Here is a 15,500-nt window from a genome sequence, read left to right as displayed (position 1 = left end):
TGGGTAAAATAATTTTAAAAGACCAAGAAACCACAATGTAAGATCTAGAAAAGGTTTGTATCCAATTTGTTTCAAGAGTCTTCAAGTTTGACCTTCATTTTAAATAAAACAAAATAATAGATTATGCATGCTATTTCTAGAAGAAAAGCAACATAACACTCCTCTTAATAGATTAGAGTTGAATGAGAAATACTTGGGTTCAAATAAAATTATTAACCAATAAATATATTTTAGTAAGCTTCCATTAAAATGAAATGTTTAAGATACACATGCATCATGCTTTATGATTTTCTTATTTTTACTAACTTTTTGATTATCCAGCCAACTATGATACTGATATTATAGGACAAGAAGAATTGTATCATAGTTTTTGTCCCCTGAACCATGAGCCTATATCATTACTAACTTTCACCTTTGCAATAACTATCCTTCCCTACTGTCTTTTGGATGTATTTCTGGATGTCTCTCTTTCCTTTTACTGCCAGGCAGATAAGTCACGTCTAGGCTCCAGCAGATACTTTTTCCAAATAGTCCATAAATTTATGTCCCTAAGGCACCCTCCAATCCACGATTATTTTGTACTTTTCCCATTTTCTCTTTGTCAGCATTTCTGTGTCCTGTAAACTCATGATTGGGAAGGACTGTTTGCAGTCTTTACTGAATCAAGAATCAGAAACAAAGGGATATAAATGATTCCATAAACAACCACTGCAAAATCAAAGAAAGGATAAAACATGATGGTAAACACAGAACTAGGAAAAGGATGAAACCCATTCAAATTTGAATAATGCAACTGACAATCTTTGTGACCTTGGATAAGTCGTTTAAATTCATGAGCCTACATTTCCTCACTTGCAGATGAACTTTGGAAGGCTGTGTGATAAACCTTCAAGAACCTCTGCAGAAAACAAATTAACAAATAAACAAACAGATCAACTATAGGAGAGGTTCTTTAACTATAAGTCACCATGATTTGTTCTCTAGGAAACAACTGATTTGTTCAGTAGGAACTAAATAACCCTGACCACCACAGACTAAACTGGAGAATAGGGTTTAAGTCAAGAGGCTAGACTGGCAAATGTCCCTTGTGGAAACCTAGAAGGAAAGCTCTACCGAACAAGGATACTCTTCCCTGCATGGTGACAAACGGCCCAGTTTGATCCTCTTTCTTGGGCATGACTGAGTGTGAGGCTGGAGCAGAGATGAGGAGCAAGTCAACTGTAAGAACAGCAGGACAAAGGAGTTGATTTGGGGCTATTAGATCAATGATGATGATTCCAATGTTTTCCCATTTCCCCCACTGATACTTAGTTCTTCAACTACTAGGAAAATTTTGGTTCATGTCCTTGTTGAGAAGAAAGAAATTTCCTCTACACTTTGAAGTTTTTCTGGCTGGTCTAAGAACTAAATTGACATGAGAAAGATTAACAGTAGAAAATCCCACTTAAGTTTAAGAACATGTATACATGGGAGAGACATAGGAAAACTGAGTAACTCATTAAAATGGCCAAAACCCTCACCTTAAATACCATCTTCAGCTAAAGACAAAGGATGTTGGGGGTAGTGGTTTGGGACTTCAAAGGGGAGGAAGGGCAGAAGGGGAGAGGCAGCATGTGAAAAGGAGGGCCTCTGGAGTGTGGAGTTTGGAGGAAGACAGGCTCCTCTGCTTCCCTGAAGCACATGCTTCTCCCCATTCCTTTGCCAATCTACATGACCAGAGAACAAATACAACTCAGATCTGTAGAGCACACTGGGGTCTCAAGGACAATAAGTGGTGGGATGAGGACCAGCACTGCTACCTCCAAGTTCAGTGCAATTCCTACTATACCTTAAGTGCACAGAGGAATTATGGAAATGTAGCACATCATCCTTGCCTCAAGGGGCATAATGACTATTATAAGAGCCATGACTTATGTATGAAAAGTTAAACAAGACCTTCAAGATGGAGGAGGAGTAAGACGTGCAGATCACTTTACTCCCCACAGATACATCAGAAATACATCTACACATGGAACAACTCCTACAGAACACCTACTGAATGCTGGCAGAAGACCTCAGACTTCCCAAAAGCCTCAGGAACAGTGGATTAAATCTCCACAATCAACTTGATGTACCCTGCATCTCTGGAATACCTGAATAGATAACGAATCATCCCAAAATTGACGCCATGGACTTCGGGAGAAACTGTAGAATTGGGTTTTGTTTTCTGCATCTAATTTGTTTAGATGTATAAAATAAAGAAGATAAAATAGTGGAAATAACTACTGCAGAGCAGAATGAAGAAAAAGGAGTGAAAAGAATTGAGGACAGTCTCAGAGACCTCTGGGACAACATTAAATGCACCAACATTCGAATTATAGGGGTCCCAGAAGAGCAAGAGAAAAAGAAAGGGACTGAGGAAATATTTGAAGAGATTATAATTGAAAACTTCCCTAATATGGGAAAGGAAATATGCAATCGAATCCAGGAAGCGCAGAGAGTGCCATACAGGATAAATCCAAGGAGAAACACGCCAAGACACATATTAATCAAACTATCAAAAAATAAATACAAAGAAAAATATTAAACGCAGCAAGGGAAAAGCAACAATTAACACACAAGGGAATCCCCATAATATTAACAGCTGATCTTTCAGCAGAAACTGTGCGAGCCAGGAGGGTGTGGCTGGACATTTAAAGTGATGAAAGGGAAAAGGCCACAACCAAGACTACTCTACCCACAAGGATCTCATTCAGATTCAACGGAGAAATTAAAACCTTTACAGATAAGCAAAAGCTAAGAGAATTCAGCACCTCAAACCAGCTTTACAACAAATGCTAAAGGAACTTCTCTAGGCAGGAAACACAAGAGAAGGAAAAGACCTACAATAATAAATCCAAAACAATTAAGAAAATGGTAATGGGAACATACATATCAATAACTACCTTAAATTAAATGGATGAAATGCTCCAACCAAAAGACGTAGACTGGCTGAATGGATACAAAACAAGATCCATATATATGTTGTCTACAAGAGACCCATTCAGACCTAGGGACGCATACAGACTGGAAGTGAGGGGATGGAAAAAGATATTCCATGCAAATGGAAATCAAAAGAAAGCTGGAGTAGCAATTCTCATATCAGACAAAATAGACTTTAAAATAAAGACCATTATAAGAGACAAAGAAGGACACTACAAAATGATCAAGGGATCAATCCAAGAAGAAGATAGAACAATTGTAAATATTTATGCACCCAACAGAGGAGCACCTCAATACGTAAGGCAAATGCTAAAAGCCATAAAAGGGGAAACCGAGAGTAACACAATAATAGTAGGGGACTTTAACACCCCACTTTCACCAATGGACAGATCATTCAAAATGAAAATAAATAAGGAAACACAAGCTTTAAACAATACATTAAACAAGATGGACTTAATTGATATTTATAGGACATTCCATCCAAAAACAACAGAATACACATTCTTCTCAAGCGCTCATGGAACATTCTCCAGGTCAGATCATATCTTGGGTCACAAATCAAGCTTTGGTAAATTTAAGAAAACTGAAATCGTGTCAAGCATCTTTTCTAACCACATCACTATGAGACTAGATATGTATTACAGGGAAAAAGCTGTAAAATCTACAAACACATGGAGGCTAAACAATACACTACTAAATAACCAAGAGATCACTGAAGAAAATCCACAGAGAATCCTAAAGATGCTACCAGAAAACTACTAGAGCTAATCAATGAATTTGGCAAGGTAGCAGGATACAAAATTAATGCACAGAAATCTCTGGCATTCCTATACACTGGTGATGAAAAATCTGAAAGAGAAGTCAAGGAAACACTCCCATTTACCACTGCAACAAAAAGAATAAATACCTAGGAATAAACCTACCTAAGGAGACAAAAGACCTGTATGCAGAAAACTATACACCAATGAAAGAAATTAAAGATACAAACAGATGGAGAGATATACCATGTTCTTGGATTGGAAGAATCAACATTGTGAAAATGACTATACTACTCAAAGCAATCTACAGATTCAGTGCAAGCCCTATGAAACTACCAAAGGCATTTTTCACAGAACTAGAACAAAAAATTTCACAATTTGTATGGAAACACAAAAGACCTCGAATCGCCAAAGCAATCTTGAGAAAGAAAAATGGAGCTGGAGGAATCAGCCTCCCGGACTTCAGACTATACTACAAAGATACAATAATCAAGACAGTATGGTACTGGCACAAAAACAGAAATATAGATCAATGGAACAGGATAGAAAGCCCAGAGATAAACCCATGCACCTATGGTCACCTTATTTTTGATAAAGGAGGCAAAAATATATAGTGGAGAAAAGACAGCCTCTTCAATAAGTGGTCCTGGGAAAACTGGACAGCTACATGTAAAGGAATGAAACAAGAACATTCCTTAACACCACACACAAAAATAAACTCAAAATGGATTAAAGACCTAAATGTAAGGCCAGACACTAGAAAAGTCTCAGAGGAAAACAGAGGCAGGACACTCTATGACATAATTCATAGCAAGATCCTTTTTGACCCACCTCCTAGAGAAATGGAATTAAAAACAAAAGTAAACAAATGGGACCTAATGAAACTTAAAAGCTTTTGCACAGCAAAGGAAACCATAAACAAGACCAAAAGACAACCCTCAGAATGGGAGAAAATATTTGCAAATGAAGCAACTGACAAAGGATTTACAAGCAGCTCATGCAGCTCAATATCAAAAGGCAAACAACCCAATCCAAAAATGGGCAGAAGCCCTAAATAGACATTTCTCCAAAGAAGATATACAGGTTGCCAACAAATACATGAAAGGATGCTCAACATCACAAGTCATTTGAGAAATGCAAATCAAAACTACAGTGAGGTATCACTTTACACCAGTCAGTATGGCCATCATCAAAAAATCTAGAAACAATAAATGCTGGAGAGGGTGTGGTGAAAAGGGAACCCTCCTGCACTGTTGGTGGGAATGTAAATTGATACAGACACTATGGAGCACAGTATGGAGGTTCCTTAAAAAACTAAAAATAGAACTACCATAGGACCCAGCAATCCCACTACTGGGCATATAACCAAAAGACAACCGTAATTTAAAAAGAGTCATGTACCACAATGTTCACTGCAGTTCTATTTACAATAGCCAGGACACGGAAGCAACTAAGTGTCCATCCACAGATGAATGGATGAAGATGATGGGGCAGATATATACAATGGAATATTACTCAGCCATAAAAAGAAACGAAATTGAGTTATTTGTAGTGAGGTGGATGGACCTGGAGTCTCACCCCCATGTTTCCCTAATTTGGTATTGGCCATGAGTGATGCTTTTTCTTTTTAATTAATAAATTTATTTATGTATTTTTGGCTGTGTTGGGTCTTCATTGCTGCATACGGGCTTTCTCTAGTTGCAGCGAGCAGGGGCTACTCTTTGTTGAGGTGTACAGGCTTCTCATCGCAGTGCCTCTCTTCCTGCAGAGCACGGGCTGTAGGCGCGAAGGCTTCAGTAGTTGTGACTCATGGGCTCTAGAGCGCAGCCTCAGTAGTTGCGGCACACGGGCTTAGCTCCTCCGCAACATGTGGGATCTTCCCAGACCAGGGATCGAACCCACGTCCCTTGCACTGGCAGGCGGATTCTTAACAACTGTGCCACCAGAGAAGTCCCAAACTTTAGTTTCATTAGGCGGAAAAGAAACAGTTTCTAAACTGATCATAAAACACTTCTCTCCTGGAGGAAGCTTAAGTTATCCCGAAGACAGGAGGAGATCTGTACCATTCAGATGTCTCCCACTCCATTCTCCCATTATCTTAATCATTTGTAATGTTGGCATGATCAGGTAGCCTCAGTCCATACCAAAAAGGTGTGGCTCATTTTCAGCTTGAGGCATATCCTCAGTAAACATGAAAATTGACCTGGTAGAGGAGCTGATGTCCCTGGGTGTCTGTAGGGACAAGTCACCTTCTCCCTGGCCCCAGGGGAAAGACAGAGGGAGTGTGGAAGGAGCTGGTAGGAGAATGAAAGGCAGCTCAGTGGGTGGGCAGGATGGAAGCCGGGAGCTAAGACCTCAGTCACTTTAGAAGAACATCTTTTGCTGAATTGAGAACAGCCTCTTGTGGGTGCTGGTTCTGACTCCTTTGGTTGCCTGGCACAATTTGTCCCTGGTGATACGGATGCCAAACTTGAAGCTTGTTGTTATTATAAGAAATTGAGGGTCGGCTTTTATTGCATTGCTAGTTTCCAAGAAATAAATCCGTTTTTGGCAACTAAAGAATAGTGCTTTAAGAGAGTCTGGTTTAGGAATATTTGGAGAGCACCCTGCCTTGTTGGTTTATATTTTCATGCATGTATTCTCTCTTACTCTCTACTCTTTTCCTTCTGCATCATCCACTGTACACACACACAAACTTGGTACACACAGCCTGGACAAAGTCTCCCTCTCTCTCTCTCAAACACATACACACACACCCTAAAGATTACAGACGTACATTTGTGATCAACGTATCAATACCCAGGGACAGATGTGCCGAATCTGACATATGTACCCAGTCCCAACAGTTGTAACAGTTGTGATATGAGGCGTGTTGCTTTTCCTCTGGAATCTGGAGGATCCACCGAACAGCTAAAGTCTTCATTTCCTCAGCCTGTTTCCCTAGGATGGCATATGCCATGCCAATCAGGGCAGCAGAGTTCAGAGTCTGAAAGCTTGACTCATTCTGGGCTCCAGGCCAACTCTCAACCTTATACTGACTTGTCAAAATGGGACCTGGGACAAAAATCACTCAATCAACTCTCCACAGGTATCCTCCAACTTCTTGACTTGTCTTGGATCCTGTCTTCTTCAGGATGCACAAACAGAAAGAATCCTTTTCCTCCTGACTCAAACTGGGCATAAAGGCAGAGCAGGTGGTACTGCTGAGTTAAGTAGTAACAGAACACAGAGTATGACTTGTTTTCAAAAATAAATGGCTCGGGCTTCCCTGGTGGCACAGTGGTTGAGAGTTCGCCTGCCGATGTAGGGGACACGGGTTCGTGCCCGGGTCCGGGAAGATCCCACATGCCGTGGAGCGGCTGGGCCCGTGAGCCATGGCCGCTGAGCCTGCGCGTCCGGAGCCTGTGCTCCGCAGCGGGAGAGGCCACAGCAGTGAGAGCCCCGCGTACCGCAAAAAAAAAAAAAAAAAAAAAAAAAACAAACAAAAAAACACATATATATATATATATATATATATAAACAAATGGCTCTTCTCAGAAGGTACAATCTAATAGGACAGACAGAGTCAAAGTCAAATTCAGGGAAATTGCTTTATTAGCAGTCAAGCAAGCTAGCCATTTCCCTCGAACTAGGCTGCGAAGAATTTAGAGGATCTACACTCCTATTTCTCCTGGTACAAAAGCTGATATGTCTCCTAGAAGAAAGCAAATAATAAATAACAATCAATCCCAGCTTGTCTGTATCACATGTTGCTTTTCATATTTCTCATACCTGTTCTCACAAAGTCCTCTTAATCAAGGATCAAAGGAGCCAGAGAATTCGTATTCATTTTTCTGTTGAGAATAGTAAGGGTCCACAATTTTCAGTGATTTTCCCAAGGTCAAAGAAACAGTAAGCGCTACATACCAGGCTCAGTCCTATTGATTACTCGTTTATGCATACAAATCTACTTTATCTGGATCCTTTTATGCTTTATTTATTATGTTCTATGCCTAGGGAACGCCACACTGAATAAGACCATCAGAATCCCTGCTTTCACCGGGTTTACAATTTAGCAAATAGAGACAGGTGATTAAACAATGACAATAAAGTACAATGAAAGGGGGACTGACTATGGAGGTGATATAAGGACATTAGGATCTTGTAATCAAGCCTGGAGGAGGAGATGGGGAGGACGTGGGGAAAGAAATGAGTTCTTGGAAGTGGCAATACCTCAACTGAGATCAGAAAAATCAGGGGAAATTATTGTGGCAGTAATTGGAAGCTGAGTAGGAGAAACAGAGGAGGAGGAACCATATTCCATACAGGGGAGAGCAGATATGTGCAGACCAGGAATTAAGTCAAATTATGGCAGGCTGGAGGACCAGACAGGCGTTTGGGATGGGTGGAGCTAAGTACGGGAAGGGATGAACGCTGGGGACGTGGCACAAGAGGAAGGCAAGGCCTGCAAGTATGGAACCTCACGACCACCTTCAGTAAAGGAGTTTGAACTACGCCTTAAGGGTAATGGGGACCACTGAAGGTTGTACTGGAGGGCAACAGGTTGAAAAATGGCTCACAGAGGATTAAAATTAGAGGCTGCAAGTCCAGTTAGAACCTGCTGAAGTAGTCCAAGATTTGGATTTAGGTAATGGGGATTTGAGAGAATGGGATAGATTCCAATGACATCAAGAAGTTAAATCCAACAGGATTTGTGGAATGACCGAATTAAGTGAATTGGAGTAAAAGAGATGGAGTCAAGATGACTCAGATATTTGTAAGGCTATGGAGATGATGAGGTGGTTGCCTTACTATTTTCTCCACACACTCAGGGTCTGTGGGATATCATGGCTTCTCTCTTTGATTACTGATGATTCCCACCCCCGGCCTGATGGTAAGAGTCACCATTCCAATGGAAGAGTCCTATGAGTGGCATCCAGGAAGGACATCATTCCAGTCAACCTTAAATTGCTTGTAGATTGGATTTAAGGACAGAATATACAGAAGAAATTCACTTCCCCTGGAATAGGCTTTCGGTGTATATTGAGGAGATTTTGGTCTCCATGTAAAAGTATTAAGGTCCTCTTCCTTCCTGATGCAGTAAGACCCCAGTCAACCAACAAATCCAGGAAACTGAAAGGCCACTCTGAATCCTTGACTTAAGATGGATTTTTTTAGTTTTTAAATTTTTTAACTTTTTATTTTATATTAGAGCACAGTTGATTAACAATGTTGTGTTAGTTTCAGGTGTACAGCAAAGTGATTCGGTTATACATATACATGTATCTATTCTTTTTCAAATTCTTTTCCCATTTAGGTTATTACAGAAGATTGAGCAGCATTCCTTGCACTATACAGTAGGTCCTTGCGCGTTATTTTAAATATAGCAGTGTGTACATGTCAATCCCAAATTCCCAATCTATCCCTCCCCCCACCCTTCCCCCCGGTACCCATGAGTTCATTCTCTAGATTTTTCAAAATGTCAGAGCTAAAGAGGATTCTAAAACTCATCAGGTCCCATCCATTCATGTAAACGAAGAGGAAGGCCTAGAGAGATGAAATGAACTTCTCAGTGTCTCGTGGAAATCAACGAAAAAATCATCACTAAAACTTAGTTTTTAAAATTCTAGACCAATGTTATTCTTAAATTGACACCAAAGGATATTTATTATGTCTACTATGCACTACGAATTATATTCAGTGGTTACTGCACACTCTAAAAGGTAGGGATTGTGTTTTCAATCAAAACTGAGGCTTAGCTGATTCACTTTGTTATAAAGCAGAAACTAACACACCACTGTAAAGCAATTATACTCCAATAAAGATGTTAAAAAAACAAACAAACTGAGGCTTCAAAACCTTAGACATCTGACAACACAAAACTGCCCTAGCCTTCAGTTGAATTCATATAACTGCAAATTCCACGTTCATTCCACTATATCCTACTGCCTCTCACAATCTTCATAATTAAGGAAAAGTCTCTAATGAAAATGTTGCAGATTAGATCCCGGTTCAGGGTACAAGGGTCATACAATGCCAAGGAGAATAACTAACCCTTTCTCCCAACAGTCTTCCGTGGAAGCCTGAGCACCCCTCAGCTGTTGCTGGAGACCTGAGTATTTATGACAAATGTAAAATACCAAAACTTCTCCCCAAGAGCTTATTGTTTTGTGTAATCTCAAGACAGCGAATTGAGAACACAGCATGAATCTAAATTGACCTTTTTTTTCATTATGAGAGCAAGTTGTAATTTCTTATCATCTTTCCAGTTTATGGCCTTGCCTTTTGTGTCTTTATTGGACAAAACCTTTTTCTTAAGATAAAAGGTTATTTAAGGAGGTTTCTCTTTTCTTAGTCCATATGGTCTAGCCTACCGCAGTTTCCAGTAAGAGGGTGGACTGGCTGTTCCTCTGAACACTTCAGCAACATTGTTTTGGCACACAGGCCACATGAGGCCCTAAGAGGGTTACAGCCATTTTTGGCATCACTCAATACTCTGACGTATTAGGGCTTCCTCTCAGTGGCCATTACATTAGGAAAAAATTTACAGCTCATGATCAACAGCTGTTCCTCTAAATAAAACAATGCAGTTTATTCTTTTCCTCTTAGCATGCCAGAGTCCCATGCTGTGTGAGACCAGTACTTGCACTTGGCATTCTATGGAAACTACTTAATCCTTGAAAACACATGGGAAATTCAGTCATTTGTTCGCTTGTTCATTTGTGAGTGTGTTCATCTGTTCCCCCAACCCACTTATCCTTGCATGTATTCAGTCATTCATTTGCTTGCTCTGTGCTTACTCTTTATTTTATTGTTGCAAAAATAACGGTATATATGTGTGTGTGTGTGTGTGTGTGTGTATATGTTGCCATTTTAACATTTTCAAGTGTACAGTTCAGTGTCATCAATTTCCTTCACACTTGTGTGTAACCATCATCAGTATCTGTTTCTAAAACTCTTTTATCACCTCAAACAGAAACTCTGTAACCACTTTCTTTGCTTATTCTTTATTATTTTATTCAACAAGTATTTATTAGGGACCTAAATTGGCCAAAGTTCTATATGAGGTCATGTGGGAAGATATAAACCTTAACTTTTTATGATCTGATACGAATGAACTGAAACTCTGACGGGAATATATGTGCCCTCCAGTAGCCCAGAGCCTTTACCACCATTCCCTTCTCAGAATTGCTGTCCTCAATAGTGCCTTGAACTTCAGGTAACATTCCAGAGTAAGTAGGACAAAGTACAAACTCACCCATTTGGTTTGGTCCTTCTGATTTTGCCTTAACTACCTCCCTAACCCCAGCTCCCAGCACCAGTTTTTACTTTATAATTTGGTCAAGTAGAGAAAGGAGCAATTAAAAATCGATCAATAACCGAAGCCTCATCATCATCAACAAAAAAAGCAACAATAAAACCACCAGCTCTACCAAGATACAGCCCTTAACCATAAATCCCCAGCACTTGGGCAACTTTTAATCCCTCTGGTTCTTAGTGAAAAATCTTTGTAACCACCTTCTTATAGATAAACTGAAAATCTGACTCAGAATTTTAGCTATTAAGCACCCCATTTCAGGTCTCCAACAGAAGCATGGCAAAAGGATGAGAAAAATCTGGGCTGCCAGAGAGTGGCTTTACGAAGGATGCGGTCATTCTAAGTGAAGCACAGGAAATTCTTCTGGAGTCACAGGGAAATCATTACTGAAGACAGAGGGAAGATAATATATCAAAGGTTGAAATGCTGGCTTTAGAGGCAAACAAATGGCTGATTCACACCCTAGCTCTGATACTAAATACATTTGTGTATGTGGCGGATCACATGACTTCTCTGAGCCTCAGTTTCTCCATCTGTAAAAATCAAAGAGTGGTAATGATTAAGGATACCTACCTGATGTATTAATAAATGGATACAGTAATAGTGAAGGCAGAGTAAAATAATCTTGTCTTACATTTGTTGAATGCTTTCCATGTGCTAGGCACTGTTCTAAACCCTTCACGCATATGTATTTATTTATCATGGCAACACCATGATGTGTATATCAGGATCATCCCCGTTTTGCAGGTGAGGAGCAGTGGTACAGAGAGTTGAAGTAACTGTCAAAGGCCACTCTGCTAGTATGTGACAGAACTTCACACAAACCTAAGTTCTGGCTCCAAATCTTAGCCATACCCATTACTACACCCTAAGAGTATTTAGCAAATACAAAATAGATGAATGACATTAGAATAGGAAGTTAAAATTCAGGAAATGCCCATGATCCTTAGAGTTTCCTCCTCCTTTCACTACTATAATCTTACTGTAAACTTACACTGTCTCTTCTTTAGGTTAATGCAAAGGTGTTCTAATTCTCCTCGCTGTCTCCAAATCCATCTTTCTCAAAGTGAACTTTATGAAGAGCAGAGGCAATCTGGTCACTCCAGTCTTCAAAATTCTTCAAGAGTTCCTCCTCACGTTCGGAATGTCTAGGCAACTGACCATGCCACTCAAGGCTTTCAAGACCTGGCCCCAACTATCTTTTCAACCTCCCCTTCAAAGCCAGTTCACCATCCAGCCATACTGAAGTACACATGGCCCCTTTACATCTTCATGCACACTTGTCCCTCTGTTTGAAATGGTTTCTTCCCTCTTCTTTGACTCAACAGCCCACCCATTCTTCCAAAGACAGGCTGAACATTTGTTCTCTCTTGTCATCTTCCTTGACTCTCCCTAAGTCACATGTATATATGTGTCTTCTTTTCCAAAAACGTATTTTAGACATTTCTCTAACATGATGTCCTCATGAGTTGCAATTATGTTTACAAATCGGATTCCCTTCTAATCTGTAAGCTCTTTAGGATAAAGACTATTCTCATAGCCTTCTTTGTATCTTTTGGTTGTAAGAAATTAAAGTGTCTCAAATTACCTTTAAAAACACATATATTTAACTGAAAGTTCTACACATGTGAAATGGCTTCAGGTATAGCTGGTTATAAATTTTCTTACAGTGTAATCAAAATCAGATTCCAAACTTTCTTTTCTCCAATTGTCATCTTCCCTTCCCCTCTATAATATACGTTTTTCAGACCTCTCTCCTTATAGATATAAAATGAATTGCAGTAACTTCTAGGCTCACATCCAGGATTCTCAGGAAAAAAAAAAAACTTCTTATCACTGATTTTAATTGGGTTGTGCTTTCAATCTGTGAAGCTAGAAGCAAGAAGTATATACTGATTGGCTTAAACTTCATTTACATGGTCCAATTTTCAGCAAAATATGGATTCCCTCCAGAACCACTGAGATAGGAGAGGGACTGCAGTGATCCCCAGAAGAAAATTAGAATATTTTCTGAATACAGAGAAGATAAACTTGTGCTGAGCAAAATGTACACACACATGCACGCACACACAGAGGCACACACATACACGGATACTGCTGTTTTCTTAATTTTACTGTCAGTCATGCTCAGTAAATGATAATGGATAAGTGAATGTGTATCTGTCTACTGATGCATATGTATAGAGAATAGAGAGCAAAGTAGAGCCCAATAAGCCATTTTTTTTTCCCCAGAAAGAAGATGCTACTTCAGTCAGACTATGCTCTGTTATCCTTTCTACTCAAGGTTTGGCACTAAATGAGTGGTTCCAGATCTACTAATTAGATATACCATTTTCCTTCATGCTGAAGAATACTTGAAGACTGCTTTAATTTTTCAAATGCAACTTTTTATACTATATGATTCTCCCCATGAGTCATTGGGACTTGAGGTTATTATAATTTAATAAAAAACTAATAATTCAATGTTAACTTTTGGGGAAGACTTTTATTCTTGGTTTCTATTTCTTTCCACTACCCCATCTCATAGTCACCACATTTTTATATTTCAAAAGTGCTTTCTTAACTATTATCTAGTAGATGCCTTTAACAGCAGTCTATACATACATTGTCTCATTGTTTTATCATCTCAGCTCTTTTTAATAGACAATCCGATTCATTCATTTAGCCATTCATTCAACCTACACATATTTTTAAGGACTATATACACAGCTAGTCACCAGAGGAACAATGACAAACGATATATTTCTTTGCCTTCAAGGAACCTACAATCTAGTAAGTGAAACAAGCAAGAAAGCAGGTAGTATCACTAGAATGTACAGAGTTCACTTCAGTTGCTGTGAGACCACATCTAGCCAAGTACTTCAATCTAAGGGGGTGAGGGAAGACCTGATAGAAGAAGTAAAACCTAATTTAATACTTTCCTCATTTTATAAATTAGGAAGGTATATTTCTGAGAGGACACATGACATGTTGAAGGCCACAGTGCTATAAAGTGATAGTACCAAACTAAGTTTTCAACATCCCAACCATCCCCTGTATATTAAATAATAACCTTTGAATCACAAGTTATTTGCCTGAATAAAAACTGTATGAAAATAAAAAAGAAACAATGAGCAAAAGCACATTAACAATAGAGAGCTTAACACAGATCCACCCACCAGCCCACAATGGCACTCCTTGAAGGATAAATGGGATTTCACATGGTGAAGCAGGCCGAGAATGTCATGAGCAAAGGCAAAGGCCAGCAGGACAGGGTATTTGGGGAACCCTGAGCTAACCTTTCCCTTAAGGGGTTTAACAAATATGAGGGTGAAAATTTGGTTTATGTTCAAAAGACCAAACTTTGAAAGGCCTTGGAGACTGCTAACATGTTCACATGGAGTTCTGCATATTCTGAGACATTACTAAGGTTTTTAAGCAGGGGAGAGGCAAGATATGCCTTGAGTTCTAAGAAAATAGCCAGAGGCAGAAGAGACATTGGATTCAGAAGTAGCTTGATGTATAGAGAGCTGATAGATGGTAAACGGATTATATGTAGATACTATCTGGTTTCTGATAGTTTTTTCTTCTTTGATACTAAAATCAATAACAACAAACTATTAAAGTATAAAGAAATATTGAAATCTTAGAAGTTTTCAAGTATTCATCTCTAATGATCATCTAGGCATAGACTTTTGATCCTGAAGCAGCACTGTTTTAGCTATTCCTCTGTATCTAAAGTGTGATCATGTAAATATATGGTAATAAGCAAAGTGATTTTAGTAATCACATATACACATCCAACTTAATGATTGTGTATACAGTATATCTTAACTTCTATGAGAAAATATGACGAAAGCATCAAACCAGTGATTGCACAGATATTAGCTAGTGTTATGAGACAATCAGGTTCACAGAGTGCAGAGTGGGTGCTTGGGTGACATATAAATTTGGCAAAATTGTGAATCTGATGCGTAAATGTCTGAAGCTTGGGCGACAGTGATCCAGTGTAGACTATTTTAGTGATGTGTCTGCATCCTCATAATGCAGTGAGCAGCAAACCTGGAACTGGGGAGAGAGGAGGCTTCCAGCTCTAAAGCTAATGTTCTTGAAACATCCTATGTCCTTCAAAAACTTGATTTAACAGCTGAGGAAAGTAAGTGTCAAAACAGGGTGACCAAATTTGCCTGAGAGTGTTAATACAGAGAGACCCAAAGAGGCTGTAGAAAGTCTGCCCTAGTTGCTCATTCTCAGAAGACTATCTTTAAACAGATAAACATGATGTCATCTGTGTGGTAAAATCAAAGGATTAATTACAACATGTTCATTGAATTAATACCTAAATGCCTAAGGTTTTCATATTCATTGGTATTGAGCAGTATAAGCATTTTAAAGAATATTTTATTAATTTTTTTTTCTTTTACCCCATTACGGTTTCTTTGAATCCTCTCTGTAGCATGTTTTATATTCTGTTTCCTAGTAGTTTTTTAAGTTCAAGTTCCTTG

At 39.1% G+C, this 15,500-nt stretch overlaps 1 long non-coding RNA gene across 2 annotated transcripts in view; it reads right to left on the bottom strand.

The window, feature by feature from the left end:
* The window catches only part of LOC141276869 (uncharacterized), a 304,160-nt gene that overhangs the window by 179,431 nt on the left and 109,229 nt on the right, over positions 1-15,500 (bottom strand). The window contains exon 4 of one of the 2 annotated variants that reach the window (XR_012327119.1): positions 7,318-7,413. The exons of the other annotated variant lie outside the window; for it this stretch is intronic. This is a non-coding gene — a long non-coding RNA (uncharacterized lncRNA). Of the gene's footprint in view, positions 1-7,317; positions 7,414-15,500 lie in introns of those variants that run through there. 2 annotated transcript variants of the gene reach the window in all.

This window comes from Tursiops truncatus, chromosome 17, assembly GCF_011762595.2.
Source record: "Tursiops truncatus isolate mTurTru1 chromosome 17, mTurTru1.mat.Y, whole genome shotgun sequence".
In the NCBI taxonomy this organism is placed as follows: domain Eukaryota; kingdom Metazoa; phylum Chordata; class Mammalia; order Artiodactyla; family Delphinidae; genus Tursiops; species Tursiops truncatus.
The sequence above is the reverse complement of the archived record's forward strand: the minus strand, read 5'-3'. Positions and strand labels throughout refer to the sequence as shown.